At 44.1% G+C, this 16532-nt stretch overlaps 1 pseudogene; it reads left to right on the top strand.

Moving 5' to 3' along the window:
• Nucleotides 1-3670: 3670 nt before the first annotated feature.
• On the top strand, nt 3671-15101 carry LOC124152882 (annotated as a pseudogene).
• Nucleotides 15102-16532: the final 1431 nt, after the last annotated feature.

The raw sequence follows: 16532 nt of genomic DNA, 5'->3' as shown, positions 1-16532 counted from the left end.
CACTTGCATTTGCTTCAAACAAAATGGCGACGTCCAGTCCAGACGACCTGATCGACGATAAAAATCTATATTGAAATAAAACGGGTCTTATCACGCGAAGTGCTTCAAATGGCTTTAGCACTTTGATTAAAAACATGGAAAGATATTCAAAATATCTGTCGACGCCCAGTTGACGGTACACATGCTTTGCAAATCCTGCAGTCGACCGAAATCTGCACGTTGAAATCCATGTTGTTTAAGAACCGGATGTCAAGTTTTCGATTTTGATTGGACTTTGCATAGACTTGTTAGTCCAGCCAATATGTAACTCCTGAATTCCAGCCTATTTCGGCAAGGGTTCGGAAATTGAACTTTACAAGTCAGTTAACGCCCTTGCCTCGGGAAGCTGCTGTTTTCCTAATGGGGGAGAGAAACACGTATATGGGTCTAACAGTGCACTGCCCACCCATGTTCTCATTGTCCCTGGCTATATACGTCACCATCACCCCAACACCGTTCCCACCCACTCCACAAATTCCAAAGGGACATTCTGACAAGAATAGGGTATGGTAAGTCTCTGACCTACAGAGGGAATAATGGGCATGCGGTGAACTCATACGCATACAGACTCGCAAATGTTCAGTCAGTAGTAAGACGTAATTCCTTACATCTGAATGGTGGATTGTTGAGAGGCCAATTAATACATGAGTTTCGAAATTTTGTTTAGGGATGTATCTTTCCTGATCTTCACCTGTGCATTTATTTTGATCAGTGGTGTAATCATGAACCATCATTTACTTCCACATACGACTCGTGAAGATCCGGGGAAGAATAGGTCTTCAGCAACCCATTCTTGTCGTAAAAGGAGCCTATGCTTGTCTAAAAGGCGACTAACGGGATCAGGTGGTCAGGCTCGCTGACTTGGTGGATGCATGCAATCGTATCCCAATTGCGTGGGACTCGTGAAGATCCGGGTAAGAATAGGTCTTCAGCAACCCATTCTTGCAGTAAAAGGCGCCTATGCTTGTCGTAAAAGGCGACTAACGGGATCAGGTGGTCAGACACGCTGACTTGGTTGATGCATGTCATCGATCCCAATTGGGTGGATCGATGCTCATGGTATCAATCACTGGATTGTTTGGTCCAGACTCGATTATTTACAGACCGCCGTCATATATAGCTGGACTATTTCTGTGTGCGGCGTAAAACAACAAACCAACCAATTGCGTGGATCGATGCTCATGTTCTTAATCACTGGATCCCCAAGGCGTAGATCGATGCTTATGGTGTCAATCACTGCATTGTCTGTCCAGACTCGATTATTAACTGACCACCGTCATATAGCTGGAATATTGCTGAGTGCGGCGTTAAATAACAAACAAACAAACAAAACAAACAAATCTTCCACATACAGGAACAACTATAAAACCAAGCTGTGCCTAATCTCTCGCCAGAATGGCGAATTGTATTGTTGCTTAAGAAAGTCAGTTTCACTATTCACTGCAAGAATGTAGGTAGGTGTGTGATATCATTTGGATTTATTTGTTCCAATCTAGCCGTTGACTGTTACTATGTCTTTGACAGTACCTTGACACTAATTACAAAATTGTTCAATTGCCAATGAAGCAAAGAGGCTGGCCGTGCAGTGAAAACATTCAATTTACAGTTACTTATTCCCTTCCATTGATGTATTTTTTATATGATTTTTAGATATGAGACATTTTACAAGTTTGACTGATCAGACAGACTGATTAACAGACAGTTATATACCAGTAAATGATTTCCTGGTACGACAATCAGAAAGCGGACATGGTACCAGAAGAAAGATGACATATTTAAATTACTTTCATGGAACGATTCATTTTGTACAGGTAAACATCATCTCTATACTAGGGAAAACTATTTAACAGTATTAACGCTTGATGTATTCTACTCAAAAGAATTAATAGAACACCCGATTTGTCATATGACTATTGTCCTATTATTCATGAATGTGGTGGGTGAGTGAGTTGGGTTTAACGCCGCTTTTAACAGTATTCCAGTTATATCGCGGCGTGTCAGCTTAATGTTGGAGGAAAGCCCGAAGTGATGCAGGTCTCAGACGTTTACCACTTCGGTGAAACCCACGAGCACGGGTATGGTGCTGACAAACCTAGAAACATAATCGGGGCGAACAGGGATTCGATCCCACAATCATAGGTTTCTGGCGTGCCCAAGGGACGCAACTCTGCTCAGCGAATCTCGGCGCCTTAGACGACATGGCCACCCGTGCCCCCTTTCATGAATGAGTCCGCATTACTTTGCCTTATAGAATCACCACGCTCTGCTATTTAGAAAACATTCCCTTCACAATATGAAACTCTAAAAGTTCACATTATTATAAAGTCTCAGTGATGACAACAGGTGTTCGTGGGCCTGTCGTCAATTAAGGTCAAAGGTGACGGAAAGGTTGGCCGAGAAAACAATGTAGAGTTTCTGTGCCCAGGTGACGGATACATGTTGCAAGTAGAAAGGTGAATTTACAAAGAAATTCCTTTAGACGGGTGATATCAAGTAAAATAATATGTTCCCAGTATAGAGGCCTTAAATTAGAAATACTAGTATTCAAGAATTGATACGTACCGTATTCGATGTATTAAGCGCCCCGTGTCTAATGTATAGACCAATCTGTACGTAATGTCTATAAGCGGCCCTTACTAAGACTGAAACTTCACATTGCAGTCCGTATCAGGGCCATCTGATTGTCTAGTATCTAGCATCGATACTCTCGATCACTGACAACATATTGTTGTGGTTCGTACAGAGTTGCACCCCTTCGTGTAGCCAGAATCCTATGGTCGTTGACACGATTCGTCGTGATTATGATGTTTGGATTACCAGCACCATATTCTTCGTTTTTATCAAAGTCTAAAACTTGCATCACTCAGGACATTCATCATATTATACGCCGTGATATATCTGAAATGCGAGTACTGTTCGTTAAAGCCAGCTCACCTACTAACACCCTCATTCACTCTCAGTTATTCCGAGCGTCACTAATTGTTGAAGCTACTCAAATGAATATAAGTGATTTTATACTATATTCAAAATCTAGAAATTGGGTGGCCCAGTCGTCTAAGGCGCCGCGATTCGCTGTACAGAGTTGCATCCCTTGGGTACGCCAGAAACCTATGATTGTGGTTTCGGATCCCGGTTCGCCCCGATTATGTTTCTAGGTTTGTCAGCACCATACCCGTGCTCGTGGGTTTCACCGAAGTGGTAAACGTCTGAGACCTGCATCACTTCGGACTTTCCTCCCACATTAAGCTGACATGCCGCGATATAACTGGAATACTGTTATAAGCGGCGTTAAACCCAACTCACTCACTCACTAATAATGTCACAATTTTTCGTATCGTTAAATATTATCGTGTATCACGAAGAACGTGTGAAAGATCTATCAAGAGGCAAATATCGTCATTTACAATGGTCAAGTTGAATGCCGAAACATTTCGTCATTATAATTCGCACAAAATTCCGCCTCCGAGGTAAGCTAAAATGTAGCAATTACTCCAATTAAGTAACTATTTTTGACGAATAACACGTATTTCTTGAATTAAACACGTAACCAGTTGAACCATCGTAAACTCTATCGACATAATAGAAGGTTACACGACCACGTGATTATCACAAGATGTGCCAGGAATAGATAGGAAAGGCCAGGTGTTGTGTCCGTGGTTCCACAGTCAGCCTTCAGTACAGGTGACATGGTCGCAATGCAAGCACCCCCCTGGGCCCTCTGGCTCGCTGCGGCCTGCACGGCGCTATGTGTGGCACGCGCCCAGAAGTTCCCCTGCAACCAGCCCAGGATTGGCAGCGACTCCTTCTACGACTTCACCGTGAAGGATATTCACAACAAGGACGATATTGACTTCAAGCAGTTCCGGGGCCACGTCGTTCTCGTCGTCAACGTCGCTAACTACTGAGGCAAGACCCCCCAGTACTTTGGTCTGAATGCACTGCAGACTCAATTTGGGGGGAATGGCGACTTCCACGTGCTGGGGGTACCCTGCCAGCAGTTTAATCTGGTCAGTGCTACCGAGAAATCGGGCGATCGGAGTGTAAGAGAGAGAGAGAGAGAGAAAGAGAGAGAGAGAGAGAGAGAGAGAGAGAGAGAGAGAGAGAGAGAGAGAGAGAGAGAGAGAGAGAGAGAGAGCGTGTGTGTTGTGTTCGCGTGCGTGTGCGTGTGCGTCAATGAGTGAGTGGTTGTATGCCGCTTTTGACCAGTATTCATTGTATAACGACGTTATCAGCCTAAGCTTCAAGTTGTAGTTTACAGTGGTTGGGGGCGGTGGGGTAGCCCAGTGGTTAAAGCGTTAACTCGCCTCGCTGAAGGCCCGGGTTACAATGGGTACATTGCATGAAGCCCGTTTCTTGTATCCCCCGGACCGCCTCCGTGGTCTAGTGGTAGAGCGTCCGCCCGGAGAGCGAAAGGTCCAGGGTTCGATCCCCAGCCGCGTCATACCAAAAGACGTTAAAAGATGGTACTTGTTCTGGTGCTCGGCATTATGGGGCTAAGATAAGAACTGGTCGGCTCGGAGTCAGTATACTGTGTCTGAGTGGGGTATCCATGTTAAACTGCGGCATGGTATCTCAGTGGGACAGCACTATAAATCGGCATCAGCCCGGACTAGTTCAAGCAGCCACAAACACAAACACACACACACACGTGCATGCACGTCGCTATATAAGTGCAATAATCTTTGACGCGACGTTAAACCCCATTCCACTATCTCACATCTTGTATCCGCCGTGATATGCGAGAAATTGCTAAACGCAGCGTAAAATCTACTGACACTCTTGTTTCGGAACCAGCGAACCCTGGTCGCTGTAGAACGTAACTATGCGTTTCAAGGGCGTCGGTCCTGCCCAACACTGAAGTACATGCTGAATGGGTGTCGTTTAGGCAAATGACTTTGTTCGAAATATGCCTCTGATCACTCAGAAGTAAATGGGTACCCGAAAGGGTTAGATGGCAACCCGGCTGTAAACCTTCCAGAGGTTTTATACTAGCCAGGGAGCGGAGACGGAACTCGAGTGAAAACAAACTGATCCATTGGCCGGACAATGATGCTTTGAACACGTTATCAAGCATTGAAAAGCGCCACACAAATGAACTATTATTAACTTGCACAATACACAATTGAGTGAATTAGTATGTTTTTAGCAATATCGCGGCATTTCTGATTACCCTGAATAGCCTCTAGGTTACTGTAGGCATCGCATCCTCCCAAATTGGTACACAGTATAGGTGATGGAGACGTTGGATGTTAACGACAGCTGTTTGTTTCCAGGAGGAACCAGGTGCCAACGGGACAGAGATTCTGAACGGCCTTATTCATGTCCGTCCCCGCATCGTTCCTAATTTTAACCACACCCAAATCATGGACGTCAATGGCGCTAAAGAACACGCGTTATTCACGTATCTCAAGGTCAGTATGGCACGCGGGATCACGGGTCTCATTGCTGTGTTAATACACTTGATGCCGGTAATCAGCTTCAGAAATTCGTTTCCTAAGATTAGCCCAGATGACAACTGTAAACTTTATTTCACAAGTACTCAGAGTATGTAGTTAGTCCTGTTTGGACAAGACAAACACGTTTTCTAAATTTACATTTTGTGTCAGTTTTATTCAATTACAATTGCAGCAAAATTGAAACATCGAGAACTGGTTCAGAATTATAGCCGTCAATGACCATTGAGCACTACCAACACTAGATTTTTAGTTGTCCTCAAAACAATTTAGTAGTCTCGGGCTATCGGACCAGCGTGAATTTCGAATGCCGGTAACAGTGAGTGAGTGAAGTTTGCTAAAGCTTAACGCCACAGCCCTTATTATTCTACAACCGATCAACAAATCACATCACCAGACTACCCGATCCCCATTAAGTCGGCTTTACAATAAGCACGAGTTACTAGGTCCTTTATTCTGACCCGAAATCCCCATCGGGGACATATACGGATGGATGACTTTACGGATGGGTAGGCATGTGTTTATTATTCACTATCCAATAGTGATGATAGCAGGTGTTCGCGAAAAGGTCGGCGTATCCTGCAGCATCGGTGAACCCCGTCACAAACACATGCAGAGGCAAGTCAAATGAAAATATGAAAATCTATGTTAAATTTCATACAGGTTTAACTCCGGTTTTTTGTTTCCAGAAATACTGTCCACCTGTTGACACAGTGTACCGCCCCGCCCTGTTCTACGAGCCACTCAGAATCGGGGATGTCCACTGGAACTTCGAAAAGTTTCTGATTGGTCGTGATGGTCACGTGGCGTGGCGCTACCATCCCATGCAGCAACCAATAGATGTTAGTGATGAGATCAAGTCAGAACTAGCTAAAAAGGCACCAAAACACTTAGACACTGAACTTATTTCATAGCTCTTTTCTGAAAAAATAAGTTAAAACATGGTAAAGGTCACCATGTTATAACCGATTTATCTCTTGTTTTATAAACCATTTGAACCGTCATGTGACAGACACGCGCAGCCAATGACGAGATCGCCCGAAACAGCCAACCAGGTTGCAGGTGTTCTCTGATCAGGTGCTGGCAGGAAGGACCTTCAGTGCATTCGGTCCCCCTTGACGTGCCTGCTGCCCCCGTCTCTCTCACAAACAGTTTACATGTATATAGAACATGAAATAAAATTAGTATTCAGAACATCTGGATCTTGGGTATTTTCTTCACATGTTTCACTTATTTCATAGAGTCAGGCTCAACGTCAAAGTGCTCACCAGATGTTATCTCAGAGCTTAAAACACTTTGAGTGGTACAGTTTGGGTCAAAGTCAACGTCCTCATGGGACCTAATCTCAGAGCTTAAAACACTTTGAGTGGTACAGTTTGGGTCAAAGTCAAAGTCCTCATGGGACCTAACCTCAGAGCTTAAAACACTTTGAGTGGTACAGTCGGGGTCAAAGTCAACGTCCTCATGGGACCTAATCTCAGAGCTTAAAACACTTTGAGTGGTACAGTTTGGGTCAAAGTCAAAGTCCTCATGGGACCTAACCTCAGAGCTTAAAACACTTTGAGTGGTACAGTCGGGGTCAAAGTCAACGTCCTCATGGGGCCTAATCTCAGAGCTTAAAACATTTTGAGTGGTACAGTCGGGGGCAAAGTCAACGTCCTCATGGGACCTTATCTCAGAGCTTAAAACACTTTCAGTGGTACAGTTTGGGTCAAAGTCACCGTCCTCGTGGGGCCTAATCTCAGAGCTTTAAAAACACTTTGAGTGGTACAGTCGGGGGCAAAGTCAACGTCCTCATGGGACCTTATCTCAGGGCCTAAAACAGTTTTAGTGCTACAGTCGGAGTCAAAGTCACCGCCCACACGAGGCCTCATCTCAGAGGTTAAAACACTTTGAATTGTACAGACGGGATCAAAGCACAGGCTAAAGTCAATCAGTTCCTAACTGACAACTTTGTTATGAAATATTTGGCCAGTATCATATGACTAACAACGAGCCATGGAAGTCTTCAACTGTGTCTGATTTTCACGAACCTTGCGGAACCGGTTACAGGGCAGCCAGAGAACCAGGAAATCTCCTTGTCCAGCATAGTCGGTCATGAGTGCATTCAGACCGTTATACTCGTGGTTGTAGCCTAAGTAGGTGGCGACGTCCCCCCCCCCCCACCACACACACACACACACACACACTCCAGCGCCCACCATAATCGAGTCTGGACCTGACAATCCAGATCCACGCAATTAGGATACGATGACATGCAATAACCGAGTCAGCGAGCCTGATCACCCGAATAGGAGTGTACATATACTTTTATATTGTTGTAATGCAAATCTGATGTGACACATTATGCATACAACAATAGTTCCAGAGTTACGCCCATACATCACAATGTTAAAATGCCCCATTGTATTGGAAAATATGGGCCTTTTTCAAATTTAGGAGCTAAAGGCACAAGGCCTCACCCCAGAAACATCCCTGTTCAGTTCCTATGGCATGCTTGCGGTAATGGTTATACGATAGGAATCAGGTTATGTCTACAATTACCGTCAAACGGAACGTCTAGAACTAACGTCAAACAAAATATCTACCGTTACCGGTAGATGGGATGACTGCGGTTAACGTTAAGTTGGATGTCTGCGGTTAGCGTTAAATGGGATGTCTGCGGTTAGTGTTAAATGGGATGTCTGCGGTTACCGTTAAATGGGATGTCTGCGGTTTAACGTTAAATGGGATGTCTGCGGTTAGCGTTTAGTGGGATGTCTGCGGTTAGCGTTAACTAAACTAAGCGGCAAAAGAAAGTATAGGTTGGTAATTTGTAATTTTCCTAAAAACAGCGATAACTAGTGGAAAGTGGTGAAACAGGTTTCCCGCCTATGGCATAAACTGCACGTGCATGTTAGCTGTATAAATGCGGTGGTCTGCAGGGTATAACTACACGTGATAAAAGCACACAAAAGAAACCCCACGACTGTCACAGGAGGAGAGAGAGGGAGCCATCGGTATGGCCGAAATAGGGGGCAACACAGGTCAAAATTGCCAGAAGGTTTGGTTGTACACCATTGACAGTAGCCAGGCTGATTCATCGGTACAGGCAGACAGGGAGGACACAGGACAGGCCTGGAACCGGACGACCCCGAGTGACAACACCACTGGAAGACGGTCAGATACGGCTCATTCACTTGCGAAACAGATTCGTAACGGCGACGGCGACGGCGACGGCAGCAACAGCGTTGGGACATCCCATTAGCCAACGTACAGTACTACGACGACTTCGTGCTGCTGGAATCCGAGCGTATCGTCGTTTCGGAGGAATGGTACTGACTGCTCAACATCGACGCCTGAGACTGCGATGGGCGAGGCAGGTTCGACGCTGGCAAGTGAGAAATTGGCGTCGAGTGCTGTTTTACTGATGAAAGTCGGTTTAACGTGTTTCGAAATGACGGCAGAGAACGAGTTTATCGACGCAGAGGGGAACGTTTGGCTCCGGCGTGTATTCGACAGGTCCATCCATTCGGCGGGGGAGTTGTCATGGTGTGGGGCGGTATTTGTGGATATCAGAAGACTGATTTGGTGATTATACAGGGAAACCTGAACGCTGTGCAGTACAGAGACCAAGTAGTGCAGCCAGTTGTGCTTCCGTTCTTACAAAACCAACAGCAGGGGACATTGTTTCAACACGAAAATGCCAGGCCCCATACTGCAAGACTGACTCGGAACTTTCTAAACCAGCAGAACGTTGACGTTTTGCCCTGGCCTGCCCACTCACCCGATATGAATCCTATTGAACATCTGTGGGACCATCTTGACAGACAGATTAGAGCACGCCATCAGCCTCCCGTCAACAGACAAGAATTGCAGCAGGCCCTGAGAGACGAGTGGCAACGGATTCCAGTCCACGTCATCAGAAGACTGACGTCATCGATGAGGCGGCGTATCACAGCATGCATTGAGGCAGCTGGAGGTCATACACGCTATTGAAGGCAACTGTGTCGACAATGAACTTGTAGTGTGTCTGACAATTTTTTGGTGAATTTTCAGACAACCTTTGAAACTGAAATTTCTTACCTAACCATTGTTTACCTTGAGCTTACATTACCTGTGATTGCACAATTTCATTCAAACTGTGTTTGATCAATCATGTGTTACCCCTCTCTAGATTATATTATAATTCACAACAAAACCTCTTCTTGTTGTTTTTTTATCGATCATGGAACTCGACCTATACTTTCTTTTGCCGCCCAGTTTAGTTTTACGGCATGCCTACGGTAATGATTTGACCAAACCTTAAAAAAGAAACCAGATGTCCTGTTCAAGATAGTGTTGGTCATGGCAGGAAACATACCATGTGTGACCCACGCATCTTGCCACAGCTGGTTAGATAACGCTGCTCTCCCAATATCCCCCTGTCACTCCTCACACGAGTGCTGTAATGGCAGCAGCGACATCGTGGACGGCGGGACTGGCAACGCTGGTCACCGCCTTGTGTGCAGTGCGTGCCGCACAGAAAGTCGCGTGTCAGGCACCTGCAAAAACAACCAACACCTTTTACGATTTTAAGATTAACGATGTTTTCGATGAGAAACTGATTGACTTCAGCGACTTCCGCAACAAAGTTGTCCTCATCGTGAACGTCGCCACCTACTGAGGCCACACCCACCAGTATAACGGTCTGAATGCACTCATGACCGACTATGCTGGACAAGGAGATTTCCTGGTTCTCGGGCTGCCGTGTAACCAATTTCTCAAGGTTCGTAAAATCACGTGTCCTTTTAAAAAATGCAAATTATTATAATTTGTTTATTTGATCTGGAATGCTAAAAACGACGTAGATAACCATGACTTTGGCCCCTTTTCACAATGCAATCTTGGCGCTAAGACTTTCGTAACTCAAATAGTTTAACATAGATCTATGATAATCGTAGCGCTAAGATCGCTTTGTGCAATGGGGCCCTGGCTATATTTGAGCTTTCATAATGTGTTCGCGTCATGGAGCTTTTACGGGTGCATCACCTACCCAAATTTTCATATTCCCATTTTTTTGTCGGAAACATGAACAAATCGATTTTACTATTTTAAAGTTATTTGGTCACCATTTTACCTGTTTACAGACCGTGGAAGCGGGTAGATAGCATCTCAGTCACTGGTCTTATGAAATGTAGTTAAAGATAGATAAAAACATTTGTTAACAGTTCATCTTCAGTCAACCTGCTCAAAGTCGAAAAAATCAGTCCTAAACAAAAAAACGCAAGTGCAAAAAGTTGCTAGACCTATGATCATGTCCAGTTATTTCGATATTTATTTTTTTAGAATTTTCAGAATTTGCTTTTTCTATAATAGTACCCTCATCAGACCTCATTCGTCAGCTAATTCACTGCTGGATACGATTTATCAATTGATTTAAAGACTCCACACATTGAATTAATCAATACATTTAAACACACGACGCACACCAACAAGCACACCAACAAGCACACGCAAACACACACGCACACGCAAACACACGACGCAAACACACGACGCACACACACACGCAAACACACGACGCAAACACACGACGCACACGCACACGCACACGCACGACCTTGTCCACCGATTCCGGTAACACGAGTTGTTCTGTACACAGCAAGAGCCAGGGGCTAACGGCACGGAGATCATGAACGGTGTGAAGTACGTGCGACCCGGCCTCACGCCGCTCTTCAACCTCACCCAGAAGATAGACGTGAACGGACAACACCAACATCCTCTCTACAGGTTTCTCAAGGTAGGCTGAGCGGCAGTCAGTGAGTGAGTTGGCTTTGACGAGTATCTCGAGAGGGGACATCGCTTTCTCGCTTTATCGCTTTCTCGCTCTATCGCTCTATCGCTTTCTCGCTTTCTCGCTTTCTCGCTTTCTCGCTTTATCGCTTTATCGCTCTATCGCTTTCTCGCTTTCTCGCTTTCTCGCGCTATCGCTTTCTCGCTTTATCGCTCTATCGCTTTCTCGCCCTATTGCTTCTTCTAATGACTAACCATAGTCATATGAAGGAATCGGGTGTTCTTTAACTTCTTTTGAATAGTATGTGCTGTAAATCTTGAAATTAACGGTAATTGTAAATGCAAAAAAATTAGCGTAGACATAATAACCGTATTCGACGTAATAATTGCCCAGGGCGCTCTCAAGAATAATATTTTGGCGAAAAAAAAGAGTTGAGTTGAAAGATAAATTTCGTGGTTTATGCTGACAGCCTGAAATGTTTATGTACGACAGATATATTTTTCCCGAATTTAATTGCCCATAATTAAGTGTGCATAAAACGCACGAGTGCGTATTATACGCGAATAAATAAGTCTGGTGTACATTTATCAATCGCAAGGGGTGCTAATTGGGATTGTTCACTAGCCAATATTTTAGCAAATATCGCCGTGGGCGTTGATTAGAGCGGGGCGCTTATTACTTTCGAATAAGGTTGATTATACTTTGCATTTATGTCTCAGAAATGACTGTTGATAAGACGGCCTCACTGAACACTTTGAATAGCGGAAATACCAACTTGAATATAAAACCAATCAACTATCTATTTCCACATTACGGTTACTGAGAACAATATGTCATCCCAAAACTAGAAATTACATAAAGGACATCCGGTAGTATTAACCATTGCTTGGGTGAGGACTTCCACTTTGATGACATCTACTCCGCAAACAGAATAAACGTTGATATAAGCGTTGTTTTTAGGAAAACACTATTGCTTTTTAGGAAGTACGTACTACTCAGCGCTATTGAGCGGTGTTATTTGCTATTTGTTTTGATAACTTGGTCTGGGGGCGGGGGATCCAATAGCTAAATAGGGTCATAAATCAATCAAATTCTTTTTTTTACGCAGAAATACGTGGATTGTTATAAAAGCACATATGTCTGTACTGTTAAATTATATTTCAGTAGATAGTGAGAAAATTTCAACATTCCGTCCATATGTATAATTTGAAATGCGACTGGAAAAATCTCAGCTCTCTTTTATGATTAATACCCACAAGAGGGAATATTGCTATACCGCGAGAAAGCGATAGAGCGAGAAAGCGATAGAGCGAGAAAGCGATAAAGCGATAGAGCGATGAAGCGAGAAAGCGATAAAGCGAGAAAGCGATAGAGCGAGAAAGCGATGTCCCCTCTCGGCCACCATAGTATCATGAGTATTTCAGTTATTGCGCTGGGCCAGGCGCCGAGCCTTATTTGTTTTGGGTTTGAGAAAGTTACATGGGGATGACTTCAAGTTGGAAAGATGTAAAAAATACTTTTAAAAGAAAATTTATCTTTGTCTCACATGTGTATAATGATATGCGTACATATGAAATACATACATAATTATGAAAAAATCTTTTAAAACATTCCTCACTGTAAATTATCACAGTAATGTTTATCTTATTCTGCAACATTCATAAGAACCACGCTCTGTGCTTGACTGGTTTACCTGCCCTTGAGCGCTTGCTCTCCTCGCCTGCAGCCGCTTGGAGGCGATGGGCAGGATACCAGTCTAGCTCTATCCGACCAATTTCCCCACACAGCATAGGTGAACGTAGACCCATTTCCGTGAAGCGGGTCTGTCTGTCGAGAGGGACGGGGACGGGCTTATCCCTACGCGGGAAACGTTGACCCATTTACGTGTAGCGAGATATTAGCACTTGTGGACAGGCTACAGGAGTAAACATATTACCGTTGGGGAGGTAACTCTCATAGAGAAGGATGGTTCATGTTTTAAAATAGCAAACGCACACAGAACGTTGTGGGTTTCCAATATTAACAATATCTGCATGTCTCCTCTGATTTCCTCTTTCTGATTTATTATAAGATAATATTGCAGCAATGTAGCTATTACTTATGAAAGAAATATTAATAATTTTACCACTGTAGATATATCAATATCAACAGTATCCTGTATACCACTATGATTGTGTCAACTTAATACCCCTTGTTCCTGGAAAACAATAACAAACATTTCAGGAAGGTATTGTTGTGAAAACATATTACTACTTTTGTTTTCATAATATGTTTGTTTTCTACTTATGTATTACTTAAATATTTAAAGTGAACTGTGCGATATCCTCATTCCTGATTCTGAAGGTACCACACGCAAATTGCAAATTGTTTTACCTTCTGGGTTACACGCGTGCGCTTTATGACAGTATATAGGTACTAGATAGGTATGCTACACAATTTCTTTGCGCCGTGCTGATCCTCTGGATCAAAGTTATCTTGTACTGGCGTGTCATCGTAAGTGACAGGAAGTGGTGCAGTCTTTACATGTCACGTGAGCCATATGACGTCAAGATATGACGCCAAACACAGTGACTTCTGACATTTAGAGTAATTTTTTACCCTCAGGGTTACAAATATAAACAGAGTTAATAAAAATCGTATCTGCCTAAGGGCAAATATCTATTCACGAACACCAGCGTATTGTTTACGTCATCCGAACGGCATTGTTGAAGTCATTCGAATCTTATTGTGACGTCGGAATGTCGGAATGACGTTATAGCTGAAGTATGTGGACCTCAATTGGGATTTTCTAAGACCCGGGGCGGTCGGGTAGCCTGTTGGTTAAAGCGTTCGCTCGTCACGTCAAAGACCCGGGTTCGATTCCCGACATGGGTACAATGTGTGAAGCCCATTTCTGGTGTCCCCCGCCGTGATATTGCTGGAATATTGCTATAAGCGGCGTAAAACCATACTCACTCACACTCTAAGACCGCGGTCGTGATCAGTGCATTTTTCATATGGGGAGCTCAAAGGGATTAGGAAATACGAATAATGGGTAGTTAAGAATTTTTTACACTCGCATGTGTGTGATACTGATTTTACGAGACTCGTGTAAGAATTCATCCCATACCCTGGTTCCAGCTAGGGAAATACAATAATTCTGACATTCGCTTCGTAAAATCAGTATGACACATATGCTGCCATACAAATTGCCATTATAGACTGGTGTTATAGCCAATGAAACGTCATAACTGCCCTGAATATTTTAATTCTTAAGAACCCGTTTTCATGTCACCACCTGACCGTGTCGAATCTGCCATTCATGTTGTTCTGGAAACACGAGGGCTCGTGATCAGGTCCTGCCTAACATGTGTTACTACAATGAAGTCATGTTTCGATCGTTTCAGAGTTACTGTACAAGAGTCGAGTCGGTGTATCGACCGTCCAGCTGGCTATTCTACGAGCCCAAGGAAATTGGGGACGTGTACTGGAACTTTGAGAAGTTCCTGGTGGGGGCGGACGGACACGTCAAGTTCCGGTACAGCCTTGACGTCCAGCCCATCGACGTACGGCCCGACATCGAGGCTCTACTGGGACGCCATGTACCTGTGGTTGGCTAACCTCGGACATTACATGACATGAACAGATCAAAGAAAGCTGTTTATTATGTTGTCTGGTGCTTGCCATTGTCAAGAAGTTGAGCAGCGAATGACAGATGCGCCGTAAACAACACACATTGTGGGCGTGTCTTGAGAAGGAGCTGTCGGGTTGGGATCTTGTGCATTCGGTCCCTCGCTGTCCGCTCCTGCTGTCGTCCCGTCTTCTTTAACATGGCACGCACAATACACGTGAATAAACAGACTTGTGTACTGTTAGTTGTGTTGTTGTTGTTGTTTTTGTACAATTGTTGAACAGCTGACCAAATATTAATTAATAAATGTCTGATGGGATCACATCTCAAGTAGGTAAGACTAAAGTAGCTTTTGGAAAGGGTACGGGTCGCATGCCTACCAGTGGTGGATATGATAAGAGCCACGTCTTCCAGGGATGGATAGAGTAAGGGTCGTATCTCCCTGCGATGGCTAGAATAAGGGTTGTATCTTCCAGGGATGGCTAGAATAAGGGTTGTATCTTCCAGGGATGGATAGAGTAAGGGTTGTATCTTCGGGGGATGGCTAGAGTAAGGGTTGTATCTTCCAGGGATGGATAGAGTAAGGGTTGTATCTTGCAGGGGTGGCTAGAGTTAGGGTTGTATCTCCCAGGGATGGATAGAGTAAGGGTTGTATCTTCAAGGGAAGGATAGAGTAAGGGTTGTATCTTCAAGGGAAGGATAGAGTAAGGGTTGTATCTTCAAGGGAAGGGTAGAGTAAGGGTTGTATCTTTCAGGGATGGATAGAATAAGGGTTGTATCTTCCAGGGATGGATAGAGTTAGGGTTGTATCTTCCAGGGATGGATAGAGTAAGGGTTGTATCTTCAAGGGAAGGGTAGAGTAAGGGTTGTATCTTCCAGGGATGGATAGAGTAAGGGTTGTATCTTCCAGGGATGGATAGAGTAAGGGTTGTTTCTTCAAGGGAAGGGTAGAGTAAGGGTTGTATCTTCCAGGGATGGATAGAATAAGGGTTGTATCTTCTAGGGATTATTAGAGTAAGGGTTGTATCTTCCAGGGATGGATAGAGTTATCGTTGTTTCTCCCAGGGATGGATAGAGTTAGGGTTGTATCTTCCAGGGATGGCTAGAGTAAAGGTTGTATCTTCAAGGGAAGGGTAGAGTAAGGGTTGTATCTTCCAGGGATGGATAGAATAAGGGTTGTATCTTCCAGGGATGGATAGAGTAAGGGTTGTTTCTTCAGGGGAAGGGTAGAGTAAGGGTTGTATCTTCCAGGGATGGATAGAATAAGGGTTGTATCTTCCAGGGATTATTAGAGTAAGGGTTGTATCTTCCAGGGATGGATAGAGTTATCGTTGTATCTCCCAGGGATGGATAGAGTTAGGGTTGTATCTTCCAGGGATGGCTAGAGTAAAGGTTGTATCTTCAAGGGAAGGGTAGAGTAAGGGTTGTATCTTCCAGGGATGGATAGAATAAGGGTTGTATCTTCCAGGGATGGATAGAGTAAGGGTTGTTTCTTCAAGGGAAGGGTAGAGTAAGGGTTGTATCTTCCAGGGATGGATAGAATAAGGGTTGTATCTTCCAGGGATTATTAGAGTAAGGGTTGTATCTTCCAGGGATGGATAGAGTTAGGGTTGTATCTCCCAGGGATGGATAGAGTAAGGGTTGTTTCTTCAAGGGAAGGGTAGAGTAAGGGTTG

This window comes from Haliotis rufescens, unplaced genomic scaffold, assembly GCF_023055435.1.
Source record: "Haliotis rufescens isolate VD_foot unplaced genomic scaffold, xgHalRufe1.0.p SCAF_4, whole genome shotgun sequence".
Lineage (NCBI taxonomy): Eukaryota > Metazoa > Mollusca > Gastropoda > Lepetellida > Haliotidae > Haliotis > Haliotis rufescens.
The sequence above is the reverse complement of the archived record's forward strand: the minus strand, read 5'-3'. Positions and strand labels throughout refer to the sequence as shown.